The following is a 22,631-nucleotide window of genomic DNA, read 5'->3' as shown; positions in this document are numbered from 1 at the left end:
AATAACCCGCAGAGTGTGACATAAGAATTGGTAAATAAATAGCCCAGATCCTCCCCCCCGCCCCCTCCAGAGGACTACTGTGAAGTATATTCTACAGTCTCCAGCAAACAGCAGTCTTCTTAGTTGCCTTGAGTGGAATCAGCTTGTCAGCACATCCGACACTGGCTGCATTTCCTTCCTTATCTCACTGCCCCACTCCCCCACTCCTGCCTCCAGGGACTACCTCCGGAGACTGCTACTTGCGCTCCAATCCCTGTCTCAGGCCAGCTTTGGGAGAAGCACCTAAGACAATGCGTGAGTCATAACCCACCCCTCTTGGAATAGACTCGCCATAAAGAACGTGTAAGAGTTATGCGCACGTGCATGTGTGTGATACAGACTCTGCCTACTTTACTCTGCACCAAAGAAAAAAACATACTGAACTTGAAGTAAAAAATATGACTTGCAAGTCTCTGACTTGGCTTTGAACTAGCTCTGTGAACCTCGGAAATAACCACCTTCCCAGGCCTCCAATATCCTCATCTGTCAAATGAACTCATATAAAGTCCTTTAAGTTTCTTGTCCAATTTTAAAGTTTGCTAAGGATTTGCAGCAGTAAAAGGGATATAAATAATGAGGCCCATTACTTGAATGGACACTAAATTCCATTCTTTGGTGTATTTTCACAAAAAGCCAAAGGAATTTTGCATCATCATAAAGAAAATAACTTTCAGAAACTAAGAATTTAATCTATCAACCAAGTGGCTATTAGATACCTATTTTAAATGAAATTTCCTAGATTTGACAGCATACGTATAGTCAATTATTTTCAAACTCATAAATCTTGTATAAATGTCTATTATAGGATACACCTACAAAAACATCAAGACTGGAAATTTTTTATAAAGTAATACCTCAGAAAATAAATAGGGACTGGCTTTGTAGTTCTGCTCCTGCTGTAACTTCATGTGTCTCCTGGGGCAAATCATTTCACTTCCTCATTCCCTATACCCAGCGGCACCTCCACGAGAGGGAGACAGACCTAGGGCATTCCACACACAATAATCAACTGTTGAATTAAGAAATGGCTCTCAGCTTTAGTTTTATTAAACAGAAAAACAGGAATGGGATGGCTGTGCTATCTATATCATCTTGACAATGTCTTCTTGCCCCCACATTCCCTCTTGAAACGAAACAGAATATAGTGACCTAAAATTCTGTGGCTCCGAATGATTGGATCCCTCTCTGGAGAGCTATTGCCTCGGCCCAGCATGTCCATCCTAGAGCAGAGCTTACCTAATCAGTGGCAGAAGTCACTGGATCCTGAACTTTCACAAACTGGTTATCAAAACAAAAACAAAACAAAACAAAACAAAAATTCAGTGCTGGACATGCGGTGCCATGGAATGAATGAGGCCCATGTTCCTAGCCTCCATATTTAAAATAATGGCAAAAGTCATTCCAACCACCAGTCATGAGCAAGGCCATTCTGACTGGTGACCAAGACCTCATCTCAGAACTATCTGGAAACATAGGACAAGCAAACAAAAAGCTTGTGGAAGGAATGGGGGAGGAAGCAGAGGACATGGGAAGGGAACATGGTAAGAAGGTATTCAAAACCTCGTTTACTTCTCTTTCTTAACCAACATATTCATAACAAATATACTATTACATCTGTAATGAAATGAAAAACCTGAAAGTAACCACGAACCTCTTGAAAGGACTATCTGGGACTATGGACACTCTTGCTACTTTTTCTCTTGGGCACAAAGAATTCAAAGTATGTGCATCTTGGAAACAGGAGAAGCACAGCAAGAACCAAGAGAAAAGTTCTAAATTTGTATCGTTGTGGGCAAACTATCAAAAACATGGCTTCCTTCCAGTTTCCTCCAACATGAAGAATGGCAACTGCTTCTCTATGATATTTCATCTGAGTTTCAAGGTCAAGAGGGAGGAAGAAGGAAGAAAACAAGGCTATACAATGTCACTAAAAAGCGAGATATTAAATTACCATATAGCAGTTACAAATTTCAACAAAGTTATAAGTACTAATTTATTATTTATACTGAAATGCAAAATTGTTAAGAAATATAAAATTACCAAGAAGTAAACTATTACAGGACTTTGGAAATGTCAGCACGAGTAATTATAATGGACCTAATTGTCTTCATCAGTGGTTCTCAAAGTTGGGTGCATAATAAAATTACCTGGGAAATTTTTTTAAACTTCTGAAGCCCAGGGCATATCCAAGGCTAATTACATCAACATCACTAGGGGCTGGACAACCAACAACATTTCTTTTGAGAGAGACAGAGAGAGAGAGAGAGAGAAAGTTACAGGAAGTGGCAGAGAGAGAAAGAGAGAGAGATTGAGAGAGAGGGAGAATCCCAAGCAGGCTCCACACCACCAGTGCAGAGCCCAATGCAGGGCTCAAACTCACAAACCATGAGATCATGACCTAAGCTGAAGTCAGATGCTTAACCGACTGAGCCACCCAGGTGCCCCCAACAACAGTGTTTTTTAACCTGCCCAGGTGACAGTGATGTGCACAACAGTGCAGAACAAGTGACCTACGTTATACTAAGTTAATGTTAATGTGGCTTGAGGCAAAAGACAGTGTCTTGAATGAGTGCTTCACTTCTCAACCACCCCCCACCCCGACCTGGTCCTTACAGGGGGACATCTGGAGCACAAAGCTTCATCTCTCCACTTCTCACCTGCCTGAGGTGCCTCTCTACTCTTTCAAGCCTACCTGGAACCGGACATTGATGCCAGGTACAGGGCTCAGGAGCACCAGAACACCAGGAAGTACAGGGGCATCAAAATTGTGTGCAGCAGGGAGAACTGGTGTCTGCAGTGCCTTTGCAGTTAGGAATCACCCAATGGCAAAGAAAACTCACTGAGAGTAGGTCAAGCAATGCTACCGAAACAGGCAGCTTCAGCTCCTTCTTCCCTGGTCTTATTCAAACATCCATTTGTTTACTCAAATATTTACTAGACAGGTGGCTGGGTCCTAAGCTCACCCTAACTCCCAGCTTATAGGGAAAACAGATCTGAAGAAGTAACTGCCACTCAGTATAATTAGAAAAGTGGAAGTAGGTACAGGCACAATGATAAAATACACAGAAAATAATTACCTTGGGGGAAAGGGTTTTCCAGACTACAGGCATAGCATAAGCAAAGAGCCACAAAGATGAGACAATAAGAAAACAGGAGGCTGTCTCAAACTGCATATGGAAAACGCATGAGAGGTCTGAAGTCTGAAGTCAGAAATGCAAGGTCAGTAAGGGCAAAACAGCCAAGAGCTTGGGCCTTACCCCAGAGCCAGGTTTCTCAACCATAGCACTTACTGACATTTTGAGCTGGATAATTTTTTATTGGGGGGGGGGGGGGCGGTCTGTGCACTGTAGGATGTCTGGCAAGATCCTTGGCTTCCTTTTACTAGATAAGAGCAGCACCTCACACCCCTAACACAGTCAGTAATTCTCCAGACATGGCCAGATGTTTCTCAGGAGAAAAGTCACCCTTCTTGAGAACCACATCCTAGAGGCAGTCTAGAACTGTTGTGTAGGCAGAACTAAGTCAGAATCTGATAGTAGTATGGATGATACAATGGGGTGGTGAGACATCATGAACCATCAATCCAGCACAAGAACCTGTATATCTGTGTACACGTGTAGAACCACTTTGGGGCACCTGGGTGGCTAGGTTGGTTGAGCGTCCAACTCTGGATTTTGGCTCAGGTCATAATTCCAGGGTCATGGGATTGAGCCCCATGTTGAGCCCCACACTGAGCTCCATGCTGAGTGTGGAGCCTACCTAGAATTCTTTTTTCTTTCTTTCTTCCTTCCTTCCTTCCTTTCTTCTTTCTTTCTCTCTCTCTCCCTCTCTCTTTCTCTCTACCCCCCTCTGTCCCTCTCCCCTGTTCATGCTCTCTCTCTAAAATAAAAAAATAAATAAATTTTAAAAAGAACCACTTTCATAAGAGTGTCAGAGAGTCTACACTCACAATTAGCTCTGATTTACTAATTTTTACACTAGGCTTTCAAAGAAGAATCAAGTAAAGTTTTTTTTTATTATGCTATCTTTACAATGCAAAAACTTGCCAAAGTTGGCCTCTAGGTGGTGAGATTCTGGGTAACTGCTCTTTTCTTTATATTTATCTGTATCTTCCATGACCTGAACAAATAAAAGAACAATTACTTCTCAAGATACCTTTCTTAGGTAATTCCTCTATGAAAATAAAATACTGCATGCATGACAATCAGTTGCAAAGAGAGAAGCAATGACCCCCCAATCTGCATACACACGCTCTCTCTCCCACTCTCCCTGCCTGTGCTTTCAATGGTATTATGACAGTATGAGATGCAGTTTTCCATGAACCAAAACATGCACAAGGGTATCTTTACAGAACATTCCTTTTTTTCACAGACCTTTTGAAGTAAGGCATGGTTTCAGTTATCTACTGCTGTGTAACTAACCACTATAAGACTTAGTGACAAAAGCAATGATCATTTATTATTTCTCACAATTCACTGGGTTGGCTGGGCTCATGGGTGATTCTATTCCATGTGGTATAACTGAGGTCACTCAATAGGCTACATTCAGCTGGGACCTTGATTGGGGCTAGAACATTCAAGATGGCCTCACATCCTTTGGGGTCTTTCTCCACATGGCTGATTTAGTCTAAGCTTTTATAAAGAACCAAGGTTGGGGCACCTGGGTGGCTCAGTCAGTTAAGCGTCCAACTTCGCCTCAGGTAGTGATCTCACAGTTCATGGGTTCAAGCCCCGTGTCGGGCTCTGTACTGACAGCTCAGAGCCTGGAGCCTGCTTTGGATTCTGTGTCACCCTCTCTCCCTGCCCCTCCCGCTCTTGTGCTCTCTCTCTCTCTCTCAAAAATAAATAAACATTAAAAAATTAAAAAAAAAAAAAAAAGAACCAAGGTTGGCTCCTAAGAAGGAGCATTCCCAGAGGACAAGCCCTAATATGTTTATCAAGCCTCTGTTTGTATCATGCTTGCTAATATCCCATTGACCAAAGCATTTTGGCCCAGTCTAGAGTCAATAAGGAGAATACATAAAGGCATGAGTGATGAGAGGCAGAGTCCACTGGAGTCACCAAGGTAATAGTCTATCACAGTTGGAACAGGGTTTCCTTATAGATCATGTTCTTTTACCCAGACCTCTTAAACTAAACATCAACAGATTAAAACACAGAGATTATAGATATGAAACAATCCATACCAAATTACAACTAAAGCTACCACACATCTTCATGACTTCCTTAGGCCAGCTCTTAGTACAGAAGTAGAAATCATTCAATCTCATATTTCCTAATGGAAAAGGCATGTCAGAGAAAAATCCCTATTTTTCCCTGAAGGACAGAAATACCAATGATGAAAGATTCCCTCACTAAAGATTAGATGCAGTTGTTTGGATAATCTTGAAGATTCCATGATGAAAAGACACTCACTGAATTAAAACAAACATCCAAATCTATTGTCAAATCCCTTCTTCCCAGTTTTCTTCTTAGGGGAATGAACCTCCTTTGAAGAACTAAGTACAATCCTAACAAATCATTCTTTAGGTTTTTCATGCACTGAAATTGGAATGTAAAGTCACATACCAATTCTCATATGTAAAGTAATAATTTGCTTTAGTTAAACTAGTAATTTATATCAAGAGTGTTCTAATGCATACAATTTATTATTTTACTATTTTTACCCATGTGTATTGTAAAAAATGCATTCTCTAGAGGAGAAAGTCATCTCCACATGACAACCCTAAAGTAGAGCAGTAAACATAACCCCCAAAATGGCAGGGATGCCCGGGAAAATACGAGTATCCATCTGAATGGGTTTATATTATAGGTGGGTGCCTTCAGATAGGACCATTTAGGAGGTGCTTCCTGGCTCCAATGTCATAAATGAAGGATGCCCAGACCAGGATAAACTAAGCCTGGGTGAGCTCCTAAACGAATCTGACATGTAGAAAACAACAATGAGGTTGAAAGATGAATCTGGGCCACTCAATCTTCAGAGAGAGTTCAGAATATGAAAATCCTTTTAATAAAAACTACAAATAAAAAGTATCTGTAGGCCACTTTCAAACAGTTCTAAGCAACATTTTGGGGGAATCTGGTACAAGAACAGCACCTACAATTCTGTTTGGCTCAATAAATACTGGTCAAATGAATCAAACATAACCTACCAGGAAAATGGCGTTGGAAACTAGCTCAATGGTTTTCCATAAGTTCTTTGTAAAACTGAGGGACGGCAGGAGATGCACGAGCGGCAGGGAGCAGACTACTGCTTTATACCTTGGGTTTTCACATGAATAAAAGCTACTTCTGCTATTTAAAAAAATCCACTGCTACTAATATATCCCAACATTCATGTTCTATGAATAAGAAAACAGAGACCCAAAGCAACGAAACAACTCAACCAAAGTCAAACACAAAGAATGGCAGTGTCACAACCAGACCTCAGGTCCATAGAGAAATACTCGCCTATACAGTCAATCCTCAATATTTGCAAATTCACCTACTCACCAAAATTAATCTGTGACTGCAAAAGCAATACAGGCATCACTTCAGTGGTCTTTGCTAGACATGCACAGAGAGACAAAAATGTCAGCTCCCATGCACACAATCCCAGCTGATGTCATACAAGGCTCTTCCTTCTGGTTTCAGCTCTCATGCTGTAAACAAGCATCCTTTTCACAATCTATTTAGTGCCACATTTACCACAAGTTTGTGATTTTTGTTAGTTATTTCACTGTTTAAAATAAGGGCCCCCCAGCGTAGCGCTGAAGTGCTATGTAATGTTCCTAAGCACAAGAAGGCTGCGATGTGCCTTGCAGAGCAAATACATGTGTTAGATAAGCATCATTCGGGCATGAGTCATAGTGCTGTTGGCTATGAGTTCAATGGGAATGAATCAACAATACACATTAAATAAGATTAAAAAAAAAAAAAAAGAAACATTCATGAAACAAGATTATATATTGATGAGTTGATGTAAATGTTGTGACCAGAGGTTCAGAGGAACCTATCCCTGTATTTCCAATAGGAGCAATGGCTCAGGGTTCACTAATCCAGTGTGTTCATGGAGGCTTTATAGAACATAACCACTGGGAACAATGAGATAAACTGTACATAACTTATACCTCTATAGTTGTTCTTATTGAGGACCTTGAAAACTGGGTACTAGTACTCTTGAACCAGATATCAGTAAATACCTTAAGTAAAAGGGCCTCCCATACTCACTGAGCACCTTGGTTTTTCTCATAACCAGTGCCATGAGCCTCACGATTCTATGGGGATTTAAATTTTTACTCATTTGTTTGGAAATCTTTTAGTATTATGAGACCTGTTACCTAATTTGATAAAAATAGAACAGCAAAAGAACCATCCTAGAAGTTATCTAGTCCAAAGGCTACTAACCTGAGTTCCACGACCACCAGAGAGGTTCATAGGTAAAATCCAATGTGCCATAAACTGGGATAGGAAAAAACAATTACATGGCTATTTTCACTAAGCTCTAACTGAAATGTGGCATTTCCTGTGATTAAAAATATAAATTGGGGTGCCTGGGTAGCTCAGTGGGTTGAGTGGCCATCTCTTGATTTCAGCTCAGGTCATGATCCCAGGGTCATGGGATTGAACCCTGCATCGGGGGCAGCACTGAGCATGGAACCTGCTTGGGATTCATTCCCCGCCCCTCCCCCCGCCCCACCCTTCTCCCCACCCCTCTCCCACCCCGCTCACTCTTTCTCTGTAAAATAAACAAACAAAAAATACATCACAAATCACAGTATTGCTTGTACTTGTGATTTGGTTTTTGACAAAAATTCCAGATACTTTATCATATCAAATTATTGCAGATCTTGCAAAATATAACTGTACTCACCAATAATTCCAAGTTACAATAGTAACTGTTCCTTTAAAGTGTTAATAAGATGTACATATATTATTATGCCACACATTTATTTATTATTTTTACATCTGTATTTCAAATATAATGGTTTCCTTTGTAGTTCTAGGTATTTTGTTTTATGCATTTAAAAAGCTATTTAGAGAAGGGGCCCATGGAGTCTTCACCAGACTGCCAAAAAGGCCCATAAGAACTCTGAAGCACCTCTCCCATCCCACAGATAAAGAAAGGTGAGGCAGTAAAAGAAAACAGGCTTTGATGCTCCCATCACTGGTTAGACACAAACCCAGGCCTGAGGCCTCTCAATACCCAACATGGATGAGGCTCTTTGAGCTGCTCAGCTATTCATCCTAAGTATAAAACCTGGGGCACTTTATCCCCCAAAGTGTGGCCAGTGGCTACGTGAGCCCTAAGATTAAGCATCCATATGAAGGCAGAAACATGCACCTCAAGAGGGGAATAGGAAGGATTTTAAGATGCACAGGAGTCCCTCCCAGCCTATCCAAGATTCAGACCCCATCTCCTGGAGAATCACTGCTGCCCTACCTCACAAGGAGCAGAATCACCATGGTGGGGAGCCAACGTCTCTGATGGGACTGTGTGTCACTCAGCTGGGTGGCACAGAGCAGAGGTGCAGGATCACATTTCCCGCCATCACCCAATCACCTCACAAGCATCCTAGGCACCAGCCACAACACATTAACTGCTGTACACCAAGCATGCAGAGCTCTTTCCTGCCTCCTAACACACTTTCCTCTGCTTACAATGGCCCTCCTGCCTTTTCTCCCTGACAAACCATTCTGGTCCTTTGATACTCAGTTATGCATCATTTTCTTCCTCTATCTTTGCCAGGTAATCATCCTTGTCTCAATACTAGACTGTGAGCTTTGTGAAGATGGGCAAGGAAGGTAACTGGGCTAGAGGAAAGGAGGTCCAGCATCTATTGTGGGCAGACAAGATAGACAATGACAGTACGAACAATGTTAACATTTATTGAACATTTAATATCCACCACACACTGTTCTAGGTAATTTACATATATATTGTCATTTGATCTTCCAAACAGCCGGTAGGTACAATTATAATCCTAATTTCACAGATGAGGAAACTGACGCATAGTGAGGTTAAGTAAGTTGCCTAAGGTCGCACTAACAGGAACGTACAGCAGGGATCTAAAGGAGGCACTCTGATCCAGAGGCTAAGTAGGCCTTTAACCAGTGCCTGCATCATAAGGAGCAGATCTAATCCTTCATTCAATAGGTGAGGAAGTTACAGGTCTCAGAGATTAGGCAATATCTTATTACAGAGGACAGGAGGTAAGATTAGAATCCAAAGCTCAACTTCCAGGAGGCTGCCTCTTAGTTTACTTTGGATTTTTGTTTAGAATAAGAGAGAACCAAATGAAAGGGAGGGAGGAGGGAATCACATTCATAGATCAGTTAGTCAATGGGCTTATAAATCAAATGACTGGTCAGTAGACGGATAGGGAGATTATCAGACAAGCAGAAGGAACTGATCACTTTCAGGTATCGCCAGCACAAAGCAGACCTGACTCACAGTAGATAATGTTACTGATTGCTCCTTGAGCCATGAAAAGATATCAAGACATGCAACTACTACCACCCCTGAGTGTCCTCTAATTTAATGTAATTCCACAGGACACTGTGTGCTGGCCAAGAGGCCCACAGTTGAAGGAAAGGCAACAGGCTTAGAAAAGATGAGCTTCCTTCCCAGGAAACCCTTAGAGATTCCCTTCACAAAGAAGAGATGACTTTATTTTTCAGTCTAATTTAGCCCTCCTGTATTTCGACAGGCATAATGAATACGATGTTCTGTGTTAACACAGAGAAACAAGGGCAAAATTTGCTTTGCCTGGCTTTTATGTTAATTTCTTGCTGACCTGATCACAACTGCAATTGATCCTACTAAGAAAAAGATTATTTCTTTCCGGATAGTGGCCCTGGTGCAAAATCAACAAAGATTTCCGACCTCCAACATGTGAGACCAGCTTAGTTTGCTCCTGACCTAGAGAACTAAACAATAACTTGCAAACATCATTCACAGGTTTGATGGAAAAACAATTCAAACACAAGAAACATCTGCTGTGATAGATACTCTTTCAACTACTGTAAGGAGGAAACACTTGTGGTGACATTACTGCCTATTTTGTATGGCGGAAACTGCTTTCTACTTTGAAAGTTATTCATTTGCTGTAAACTGGCTAGATGGCACATCAGTTAAGGTAATTATCTTTTAAACTGGAGATGGGAAGATGTAAGCAAACATTCCAAAGTACGTATGCATCCTCCTCCCACCAAATCTACTGAGTTGTCACCTAGATGGTTGAAGATTCATCATTGGTTTGAGGTGGTGCTGGTGAACTGCAGTCTTCAGAGACATACCCTTTTTCTCTTTGTCATGGCAAGCCTAGGACTCACTCTGTGGTTCTTCAGCAGCAGCCCTAGGTAGGGTTGGTCCTCAAATGCACCAACGAGGTACAACATTAACAGCTCCCAACATCAGAGAAAGTTCACACCTGGCTAGAAGTCAGGCTCCCCAAAGACACTGAAGCAAAGCTCTAGCTTAGACCTCTGGCTGCATTTTCATTCTGAGCAGCAATTTCTGGTACAAGAAAGTTAATCTGTTTTCAAGCTTGTTGCTAAATACACAATTTAATATTAAAAATACAATACACAGAGAATGTCAAAATGAGCCAAAAACAACAAACTAGATACAACCAAGAAGAGTCCCAGAGGCTAAACATGGTAGTAAAAGCAAGAAACAAGTATCTATATATAGAAAAGGACTATCTTAACCAACAAGAAATCTTTTTCTTCTTTCTTTGGGATCTAGCTCCATGTATGGTAATTAAATTAAGAGACTATGTTGTTAAGATAGTAAAGAGGCAAAAAGGGAGCTTTGAAAAATATATTTCATGTTTAAGATGTTACTACAACAAGGTTCAAATGCTGGCATGAACAGGTTCGATTTTCTTCTGGAACCTCTAGCAGGAAGGTGTGAGAAGGCAAACATATACAACTAAGAATCTACGTCAAATATCCAAAACTGTGTGGCTTTCCACCAACTGAATATTTCTGGGTATAAAGAGGTAGTCACAGGGTGCCTTCTCAACATTGTCCAGTTTGGGTTCCTTCTTAGGCATACCTTAAATCAAGGACTTGAGAACGAGTAGTTTATTTGGGGAGGTGACCACAGGAAGCCAGTAGTAGAATGGAGAAATGACACAGGAAAGCCAGTACAGGGTTTGACATCAAGCAAGTTATCATTGTGGGCAACTGGGGTCTAACCCCATGGGGAACTCTGGAAGATGGTAGAGACTCATTCTCCAGTTATCCCATTCAAGAGGCAAGGGAGCTGGAGTATTTGTACACGGATTCCTTCTTAACCCACATGTGCATCAATGGATAAATGGATAAACCAAATATGGTTCAGACACACAACGCAATTTTATGCAGCCTTAAAAAGGAAGGAAATTCTGACAGACTACAATGTGGATGAACCTTGAGGACACCATGCCAAGTGAAATAAGTTAGCCACAAAATGACTAATACTGTATGATTCCACTTACATGAGAAACCTAGAGTAACCAACTTTGTAGAGACAGAAAATAGAATGGTAGTTGCCAGGGGCTGGAGAGAGGGGGAAATGGGGACTTATTATTTAACAGGTACAGAGTTTCAGTTTTGCAAATGTAAAGGTTCTGGAGATGGATGGTAGGGATGGCTGCACAACGCGTGAATATACTTAGTGCCACTGAACTGTACGTGAAAAATGGCTAAATGGTAAATTTCATCTTATTTGTATTTTACAATTTTTTTTAAAAAGTCTGCAGGGTGCTATGGGCAGAGCCCCCAAAGTAGGTTTATTCTAATAACCCCACTCAGAAACCTACCTCAAAGATAGGTACTCAAACCTACTGTCAAAGGGATCTGATAAAGCAAAAGATGCCTGAGGACAACCATCAAGAGATTTGGGGAATGGGACTATCCTAGGTAAAAAAAAATAAATTTATTAATTTTTTTCTGATTATACGTGATCATGGTTAAAAACTCAGCAGACAGATAAAAGAAGAAAATCTAATCTGTAATCTCATCACAAGGGTGGCTCTCCCTGGATGTGCAACATGGAGACCCATGTACAGAAAGACCTGGAAATCAGGCAGCTCCCAACCTCAGCCACCAGTGGGCTCTTGTGGCTGGCAGAGCTGGGCTGCTGACTCCTCTGGATCCCACTCTCCCCACCCGTAAACACCAGACTCTGTGCCAACGTCTTTGAACACCTCACTACTCAAGGTCAATGGCCCAGCAGCATCCACTTTCCCTGGGAGCTTGTTAGAAAGGAAGAGTCTCAGGCTCCACCCAAACCTGATGAATCAGAATCTGCATTTTAACATTTGGGTTAAAAAGCAGGTGATTCAGGTGTGCTCTGGAGTTTAAGTGCTGCTCTAACACAGGCCTTCTACTTCTACCTATGATTTCTGAAAAGCACCAGAGCCGCTGAACCTCTAGCGCCTCGGTGTTAAAATTTCCACCTTCTCTTGCGGAAAACAACCTCCCTGTCTAGCTTTCAAATGAGGTAATCCAGGATCTGGCACAGAGGAGATGCCAGGTCAATGCGGGCCAATATTGCTAGCATTAATATTACATACAATGTCACCTGAAAGAAAACCCATAGAAGGTGACAGCAAATTTAAAAATTTCCACCCAAAATAACAAATTCTATTTTATTTTGCTGGAATAGAAAACAACTTATCCTCAGGCAAGCTAAAAACAATAAAATGGTTTTCTCCCAAAACTGAATGCCTCTTTTGTAATACAGTTCACTATTCTTAGACTTTTTTCAGACCTGGAAAAAAAAAAAAAAGTAAATGAAATGACATGTTGAAACTTGCACTGACCCTCTCACATTTCCAAGGCTGCTGCTCTGCTATGCTTAATGTCTTTTTTTTTTCTTCTTTGCAAGCAACAAATAGGACTTTGTTAGCTTGTGCAGTGATGCAATTCTAAGTGCATTAGCCCTCTCACCCACAAAAATAATCTGATTTCAGGAACAAAAAATAAAATTCACCGCTAAAGTAATAGGCTATCATAGTAGAGTTGTTTAAATTGGGGGAATACTATCTACTTTTGCTTGGATTTGAAACACTGAAAATACGGAGGGAAGGGGGAAGGTATATGGGGAAAGGAAAACAGACTGAGCTATGAATTAGCCATATAACAGTTTAAATCTTAAGGCACATATCAAAAGTCTTGACACATGATTATTCTCTGCTCCAGTAATTCTGCTTCTAGGATTTTATCCTAAAAATGGGCAAAAAAATGTTTTATCTTCAGTGAATAATATTCCTCATAGACTTGATTATAACAGCAATTTTTTTTTAAAAGAAAAAAATAGTTTATGGACTAGTTAAATAAAAATAAACTGTCACTCACATAAAAGTAGAGTATACCATTCAGAATAATGTTTTTGAAAAAATATGTTTAATAGGGGTGCCTGAGGCTCAGTCGGTTAACCATCTGACTCTTGACTTTGGCTCAGGTCATGATCCCACAGTGTGGGTTCAAGCCCTGTGTCAGGTTCGGCACTGACAGCACAGAGCCTGCTTGAGATTCTCTCTCTCCCTCTCTCCCTCTGCCCCTCCCCTGCCCTCTTTTTCTCAAAATAAATAATGAAATAAGCTTTAAAAATATGTTTAATAGTACAGACACACACACACACACACACACACACACACACACACACACACACCACAGACCCTCTGCCCTCTTTCCTGTTCTAAACTTTCTTCACAGCGCTCACCACCATCCGATACATAGTGACCTGTTGGTTGATGCCTATGTGCCCCAACTAAAACAAAGTAAACTTCAGGCAAAGAGGATTGTTGCGTTCACTTCTGGGTCCCCAGTGCCTCACATGTGCCCGTCAAGTAGTAGCCACCCAACAAATATGAACTGAGAAATAAATGAAGGACCAAATATACGCATAGGAGCTTAGGCATACAGAAACAGACACAAGACAATGGAAGACATTCCCAAAATCACTAACAGGGTTATGGCTGGGTGGTGAAAACACACATGCTTTTATTTTCTCCTTGATGCTGATCTATTGTTTCTACATTTTAGAACATCTTCTAAAAAGAATAAAAGGGATGCTTGCATGGCTCAGTCAGTTGAGTGTCTGCCTCTGGACCTCAGCTCAGGTCATGATCTCACACTGACAGTGCAGAGCCTGTTTGGGATTCTCTTTCCCTCTCTCTCTGTCCCTCCCCTGCTCATAAGCTCTCATGCTCTCTCTCTCAAAATAAATAAACATACTTAAACAAAAGGATAAAAGATATAAACCCTTTTCTTATATGCATGTGTGCATTTGTGTCATTTGTGTGCATATGTGTGTATATGTATGTATTTTCACACGTTTTTTGGCTACCTAATAAGAATATCATTTATTCCCCAAACTGTCAAGTTATACAATAGGGGGGAAAAAATGAAACACTAACTCTCCACTTCAGGTGAATAAAATGAAATATGGGACAAGTAGTTTTAAAAAATCAACGTGGGGGCACTTGGGTGGCTCAGTCAGTTAAGCATCCGACTTAGGTTCAGGGCATGATCTTACAGTTCGTGGGTTCAAGCCCCACGTCAGGCTCTGTGCTGACAGCTCAGAGCCTGGAGCCTGCTTCCGATTCTGTGTCTCCCTCTCTCTCTGCCCCTCCCCCACTCACGCGTCCCTCTCTCTCAAAAATAAACATTAAAAAAATTTTTTAATAAAAAAATTAAACATCAACACAATGAATCCATTTTTGCTTCTTAGCACACACACTTTCACTAAGTCCCATACAAGCATATAAAGTGTGATACGATAATCCTTAATTAACTGTTGCTATTTAATAAAAAATAAGTTTTTTGGTTTTATAAATTATATGTTGTTTTTGCAATTATGGTGGAAAATGACAATTTCACAGGTATCACAATGGTGTCCTATTGTTTTATTTTTATTATAATAGAACCAGCAATTTCTCTAGAAGGCAGCAAAACTGGATCACAGTGTTCTCACTGGTCTGAAAGCAGAATTGCCATCAAGAGACATACCTGGCAAATGAATAAAATCCAGAGCATCAGAAGTATTCAGACAGCATCCCCTGAAATAAATTAAACTGGCCAGCCTGAACATTAGAAAGCGCAATCATCAGAGAGGTTTAAAATGTAACAAACGGATTTCCTAGGCAATCTTCAATGTTTCTCTTTTATATTCTAACAAGCAATATAAAACTTCATACTTAATAAACTTTTAAAAATCCAATTCAGGGTATACAAAAAATTGTCCATTTTAATGACGATACTTGTCAACTAACACTGCAAAACAAAGTTCATATAAAAAGATGATACGTGCAAATAAAGGTCTCCATGTGAAGCAGAATGCTGTATAAATGCTGTAAAAAACAGGATCAGGAATACTTCTCACTGGGGAAGAGTTAAGGGAGTTTGTGAATTGGTCAAAACACCAAAAACCCCTTTGACACATCAGTACTTGAGACCCCACGCAAGCTCACTCTCAGCCTTTCTTCTCTTACCTTTGCTTGCTTCCCAAATATTTCCTTTCATCTGGTAAAGTGTCAAATAACTGTTCTACCAGATTTCTTTGTTTCTTTGCCTTAACTCATCACACTGTGATATTTAACTCTGAAAAAAAGTACAATTTAATTGCGTAATTTTTTTTTTTTTTTTTTTTTTTACTATAGACAAGAAGTTGGCAAACAATAGCCAGTGGTTGGCAAACTCTAGCCCACGGGCTCAATCCAGACTGCCATCCAACTGCTTTTATAGCACCCATGAGCTATGATTGGTGTTTACATATTAAAATAGTGGAAAAAATCAAAAGGAGAATACTATTTCATAACACATGGTCATTATAGGAATTCAAATTTCGGTGTTCATGAATACGGTTTTCTTGGAACACAGTCACACCCCTTCATTAATCTATTGCTTATGGCTGTCTGGCGCTGCAACACTTAAGAGCGGCAATAGAAAGTACAGAGCCCACAAGGGCACCTGGGTGGCTCAGTTGATTGAGCATCCGACTTCGGCTCAGGTGATGATCTCGCGGTTCGTGAGTTCAAGCCCCACGTCGGGCTCTGTGCTGACAGCTCAGAGCCTAGAACCTGCATTGGATTCTGTGTCTCCCCCTCTCTCTGCCCCTTCCCTGCTCATGCTCTATCTCTCTCTGTCTCTCAATAATAAATAAATGTTGAAAAATTTTTGAAAGAAAGAAAGAAAGAGAGAGAGAGAGAGAGAGAGAGAGAAGGAAAGAACAAACGAACAAACGAACAGAGCCTGCAAAGTCAAAAATACTCTCTGGCCTGTTTCAGGAAAAGGTTCCCAACTCCTGCTCTGGTTTACACAATAGCAACATATAATACAGATGGCAGGTCCCTGGGTTTTACTGCTTTATGTATCCTATTTGAAAGAAATGAGGTAATTTGCATAGGAATATCTACATATCATCTACCTACCTACCTACTCACCCACCTATTTCGTACAAACTGGGATGAAAGATCTGAAAGAGAACTCAGCAAAGTGCTACTGATGTTACCTCTAGAGCAAAATGTGATACTAAAGACAGAGGGTGAAATTAAATAAAATGTTCACTTTTTACTGACATATGTCATTTTATCCTGGCAAACAGGTACTACTTTTGTGTTAAAAACGATTTTAAAAAGAAATAAAATTCAAGGGGAACTTTTCACATACCAAATATTGACCTTTCAAAAGAAGATAAAATTAAACAGTTGAAATGTCAAAACAGAGGGGGAAAAAATGGATTTCTAAGAGTTTAGCAGCATGATCATTTCGAACTGGTGCCTTCACAGTGAAGCGCATCTTTAACCATGGAAAAAATGTGAAATGTTACCCAGTTATGTCACATTAAGAAGAAGAAAAGCCATAGTAAGGAATCTGAAAAGTACACAGACTTCGAGGAGTGAAACACTGTTCAGAAACTAATGATAAACAGGTAACACAGGCTATATATTCCGAGGGACTGTAGCTTCAGTGAATCACCTATAGAGACGAAGGACATTTCAGTATCTCCAATATCCATTCTCTTCACTCCATAGCTTTGGTTGAAATTAATTCATTACATGCTGAATAAAGAAATACTGCTCATAACTCTTGGTTTCAAAAAAAAACATTTTCCCCAAAATATACTGTAAGGAACATAAAAATCATTAAGCCATATGCTCAAGTGCACAACATTTTTACTATTTCTTAATTTTAAGTGGACACTAAAATCTTCCAGAGACCAGACAGTGCATCCAGACAGGGGCATGATGTGGTACAATTTCAGTGAACCACTACATTTATAATTCAATTCCTGCACATTTATAAATGCTGGCTTTTAAATTGCAAGCCCAATGGCCCCTTTAACTACACTTAGATGCACAATAATTGACAGCTCATTACGACAAGTGGTCTCAAGAGTGAAGTATTATAGCTAATGGTCTGTAAATGCTTTCGTCTCCAAACTTGGGCCAACACTGAGGCAAGCAAAACTGGGCTTTTCCTTAAATGCATTTGATTTTAAATGCCTGTATGACACAACATTACTCAAAATTAATCTTCCTATTTCTAATGTCCGAAATGCTGAGTATTTAAATCAAGAGTGCACACCTAATTAATCTGTTTTCTTATGAAATACACTGTAATATGACAATTTCTAAGAACCCACATCTTGAAGAGGGGTAGAAATGACTTTAAAGCAATGGAGTAAAACCATCTAAATATCCAATAATAGAACATTCCTGAAATGTTATAGTTCCTCATTATTTAAAAGTATGCAACCATTAAAAGCCACATTTAAAACACAATTATGTAGAAGTAATCACAATACAATGTTAAGAGATAAACGCAGGATAAGAATTATATGCCCAATATAATTCTAATTTTATAAAAAATACAATCTATGTCCTATGTGATACAGATAATATTAAGTTATAGTGATTTGTGTGTGTGTCTGTGTGTGTGTGTGTGTGTGTGCATGGGTGATGGAGCAACAGTGGTTTTCACTTTTATGTTTTCTTGAATATTCCAAGTTATCTACAATAAGAACCATTTTTACAATTAGAAACAAAATTGTCATGAAAGTAATGTTCCTCTGTCTTTATTCCTGTTGGCATATACATGTATATGTAAATATATATATACACACACACACAAATATACATATGGCATACATATGTGTATTGTGTGTGTATACGTACATATACATACATCAAAAATCACCACTAAACTAGTGGTAGTGTCTCCACAATTGGGAAGACCCAAAAATGTATTTCAGGATTAAGTGTTTTTTTTTAATGTTTATATATTTATTTTGAGAGAGAGAGCAGGGGGGTCAGAGACAGAGGGAGAGAGAGAATACCAAGCAGGCTCCACGCTGTCAACACAGAGACACACAGAGGGTTCAATCTCTCACAAACCACGAGATGATGACCTGAGCCAAAATCAAGAGGAGGACACTCAACCGACTGAGCCACCCAGGCGCCCCTTCACGATTAAGTTTATCTTTAAGAGCAAACATTCACCAAAAAAAGAGAAATACTTAAACAAATAACATTTCTACACAAAGGCCTGAGGAAAAAACAACGTAGGCAGGAACACTGCGGGTAATAATTAAAATTAACGCTGTAATGTTATCTATCATTTTCAGAGTTTAGAACAGACAAATCCAGTGTCAGAAATAAACCTTAAAGATGGTCAACTTAATATAAGTAACTGGGAAAAAATGGAAATAACATAATTGCAAACATTGCTTTCCTAAGACTGATGTCCCTTACCCATATTTGTCAGGGCTGCCTGTGTTGGACACATTTTATTCAAAACTGCGGCAAAGTGCTGTTTCCGCTGAAGACTCATCTTTGCCTCTCACAGGAAAAGCAAACAACTCTCCCTGAACAATTTCATAATATTCCAGCGAACACTTTACAACAGTGTTCAATAACTGGCCTGCTTGTCTTAAGAAATTACAAACAAGCCAGTTCCTGCTTTTAGACCAGACAAAAGCTGGTCCAGGTCTTGGGAACTAGCACCCTGACTGGCACTGTTTAACTCTGCAGGAAAGAGAACGAGCATCTCAGAGAAATCGTTCACGGGAGTGATGAGAAACTAGGGCAAAAACTAGGGAGCAGGTGGACTAACACAGAACAGGAGCCCAGTGCCCTGCGGAGAAGCCAGAAGCCAAGACAGAAGAGTCTGATCACTGTGAGTGGTGGTTACCGAGCAAATAAATAAATAAATAAACAAACCAACAAACAGCAAAGGGCAGTTAAAGAATGAAGGGGGAAAAATAGAGAGCTGGAAATGTGCCAAGCCAGGGAGCGTGGAAGTTTAAAGAAGCATGTGTGCCCTCGCCAAGAGAACGGCAAGCGCTCAAGGGCTCACTGGAACTGTAGGGGACACAGAAGCAGGCTGGTGCTACGCTGCCTTCTAGAATTTGATTGGCAGGGTCTCCGTGATGGGTGGATGAATGGCCATAAAGGGAAAAGCTGAGAGGACTTCCAGAGAGGCCTAAAGAGCCAGGGGACTGTTAAGACAGGTGAGATCACAGAGCGAGGGCGGGCTGGGGTCGACTGTGAGCCAGGCTCCAGGGAGGCAGCACTGGACCTGGGGCATGATGGGTCTGCGCAGGTGAGGCCCAGTGCTGCTCAGGTCAGGGGAGCACAGGTGTATGGGGAAGTACACAGTGACAGGGCAGCTGTTCGTTCAGGGGCCGCACCATTTGGGGAAGGCAGCTAAGGTAGAGGCCTAGCACGTGGGAGGAAGCCTGACTTTATTCCCCAGGCTCTGGGGAATCAGGGGCAATGTCAGCAGAGGGCTGGGAGGCCAGACCAGTGCCCAGAGAGGATGGGTGAGTGCAGGTGAGCTGGGGACAAGGGGGCAGAGGAATGCAGGAAACCAGCCAAGAGGCAAATGAAATCATCCATGCAGGAGATGGGTAATACTGACCCTGAAAATGGTCAGAGGATGGGGGTGAGAAAGATTTTGGAACTGGAATGGAGAGCAACTGAAAATTACTGGCTATGAGGAAAGAGAGAAAAAGAGATGGCCAGTGGGTGCTGGGAGAGAGGAAAAGAGGGAGAGACAAAGTCTTAGAAAAATAGCCTTATCAAGGCCATACAGATGAAATGAAATGTGAATGAGATATGCACAGACAGCCTTGAATTCCCCCAAACCCTCCTTTTTCATATTTTTTTTTTAATGCTTATTCATTTTTGAGAGAGGGAAAGAGAGCATGAGTGGGAGAGAGGCAGAGAGAGGGAGACACAGCATCTGAAGCAGGCTCCAGGCTCTGAGCTTTCAGCAGCACAGAGCCCGACACGGGGCTTGAACCCATGAACCGTGAGATCATGAACTGAGCTGAAGTCAAACCTTAACCGACTGCGCCACCCAGGTGCCCCAAACCCTCCTATTTTTTCACTCCAAGGTGGCTCGCTGCACTGTGGATCCATCATGGAGGATGCACACAGTAGGCCCTCAGGAAAGCACCGCGCTCAGTCCGCTCCCTGGCTTCAGTGAGGCACGTCAGCCTTCCCGGAAGAGGAGCACAGGGGGCTTCCATCCCTGGGCAGCTCCTAGAGCTCCGCTGCCGGCTGCAGCCCGCCTTCCACAGCAGACCATCTGCCGGAGGAGAGCGGAGCCGCCGGATCATGTGTCTGACCGGCTGGCATGACTGCGTTCTCAACAGGATCGCACACACGCCCAGCGCTTCTTGGAGGTACATCATCTGATGCCCCTAACAGGCTGTCATGCGCTGAAAGATTGAGGAAAAGAATTCTGACATCGCCTAAGGCAGCAGCGTGGTTTGCGTTTTAAAAATGGGTTCGGTGGCAAAGAACCCTCCTCAGGAAACATTCCAAGATGAGCTGTAAAACCTACTACACGGAGTAAACACTAGCAGATGGGTGCCCACGAATGCTTAATTATCTTCAACTCATTAACCTTGACAAATTAATAAAGGTGAACTCATAAACTTGAGGGCTTACATAATTTAAGTAGTTCCAAATCAGAGAATGTATATAAATAAACGCTGATAAAAGCATTTAAATAGGCTCCTTTTTCATCCTTCTTAAATCTAAATGGTAAAATAGCTATCAAGTGACAAGGGTTTCTCCCCCTCCCCCCTTTTCTCTCTTTTACTCTGTAAGGGAGACCAAGATAGGTTCCAAGCTATTAAACTATTTGTGATGTACAACTCATCATCATAATTGGGGGCACACTTTCTTTTGACCTTTACAAAACTTTCATTTCCCAAATGTGACAGATAAGAAGTGCTTTTATAGCACCAATAATGATTTTTTCCTATGGGAACTTGCCAATTAGAAGTTGAAAAAGAAGGAAAGACCACACTGGATATACGTTTAGAATCTCAATGCACCTAAAATATAGCTGAAATACTTAAGAATCCTGCTTAGAGGATAGTTCAGGCAAGTTAAGAATCTAATCTGGGGAAATACATATTAAAACCAGCGCCAGGGCAATTATCTACTCCCCTTAGCACCTTCGTATAACACTAGGTGCCCGTAAAATGTGTTTAATCGAAAGTGGATGGTCAGCAACTGCATCTACAACTAGTAGTCTAAGTTTTTAAATATTAATAACAGTTTGACTGAAGAAATGTAATCCCTGTCTCTTTCTCTCTGTGTCTCTCAAAAATAAGTAAACACTAAAAAAAAAAAAAAATTTTTTTTTTTTAAATGAAAGGGGTGCCTGGGTGGCTCAGTCGGTTAAGCATCTGACTTTGGCTCAGGTCATGATCTCACCGTTTGTGAGTTCAAGCCCCGCGTCAAGCTCTCTGCTGACAGCTCAGAGCCTGGAGCCTGCTTTGGATTCTGTGTCTCCCTCTCTCTCTGCCCCTCCCCCACTCATGCTCTCTTTCTCTGTCTCTCAAAAATAAATGTTAAAAAAAAAAAATTCAAGAAATGTAATCCACAGCACACAAAGCTGTTTCAGTAACACACACAACCCATAGCACAGAGAAGCAGCAAGTGCTTACCAACTCACCAGACATCAGACATCGTGAGGACTCTTATTTTTCTCATGCCCTCAGTGCCGAGTCTGGAGGCTCCACACACGAGGTTCTTGAGTAAGGTGACAGTTGAAACTGAAACCACCAGGATACCACAACAGCCTTTGGAGAAAGGACGAGTGCTACCTCCATGCTTTTCTCTAACAATAAATCACCCTTTAGGGGAACTTGATTTCACTCTTCCTCTGACTCAGCCTTTCATTGCCTATACACACAAAGGTCAAATTCATTCATTCATTCACCTGTTCATCCACTCAGCAAATATGTATCGATTTCTTCTTAGGTCAGGCATTTTCTTAGCCCTCCACTATCCCACATGGCAGGTAGCAGCCACATGTGGCTAGTGAGCACTTGAAATGTGGGTACTCCAAACTGACATGTGTTTGTGTCAATTACACACCAAATTTTCAAGGCTTAATCTGAAAAAAAAAAGGAACATAAAATATCTCAATAATTTTTATGTTGATTACATGTGGAAATAATACTATTTTAGATATGCTGAGTTAAAAAGCCTTATTAATATTAATTTGACCTTTCTCATTCTGTCTTTTTAAAAAAAATTTTTTAACATCTATTCATTTTTGAGAAACAGAGTGTGAGTGGGGGAGGGGCAGAGA

At 41.0% G+C, this 22,631-nt stretch overlaps 1 protein-coding gene across 11 annotated transcripts in view; it reads right to left on the bottom strand.

Moving 5' to 3' along the window:
* Positions 1-22,631, bottom strand: part of PLCB4 (phospholipase C beta 4) — a 420,803-nt gene that overhangs the window by 342,258 nt on the left and 55,914 nt on the right. The window contains exon 1 of one of the 11 annotated variants that reach the window (XM_053890425.1): positions 1,189-1,307. The exons of the other annotated variants lie outside the window; for them this stretch is intronic. The gene's annotated coding sequence lies outside the window, so the exon portion shown is untranslated. Of the gene's footprint in view, positions 1-1,188; positions 1,308-22,631 lie in introns of those variants that run through there. 11 annotated transcript variants of the gene reach the window in all.

This window comes from Panthera pardus, unplaced genomic scaffold, assembly GCF_024362965.1.
Source record: "Panthera pardus isolate Hobbes unplaced genomic scaffold, ASM2436296v1 HiC_scaffold_25, whole genome shotgun sequence".
NCBI classification, from domain to species: Eukaryota; Metazoa; Chordata; class Mammalia; order Carnivora; family Felidae; genus Panthera; species Panthera pardus.
Note: the sequence above shows the minus strand (reverse complement) of the source record. Positions and strands in the feature narration are given on the sequence as shown.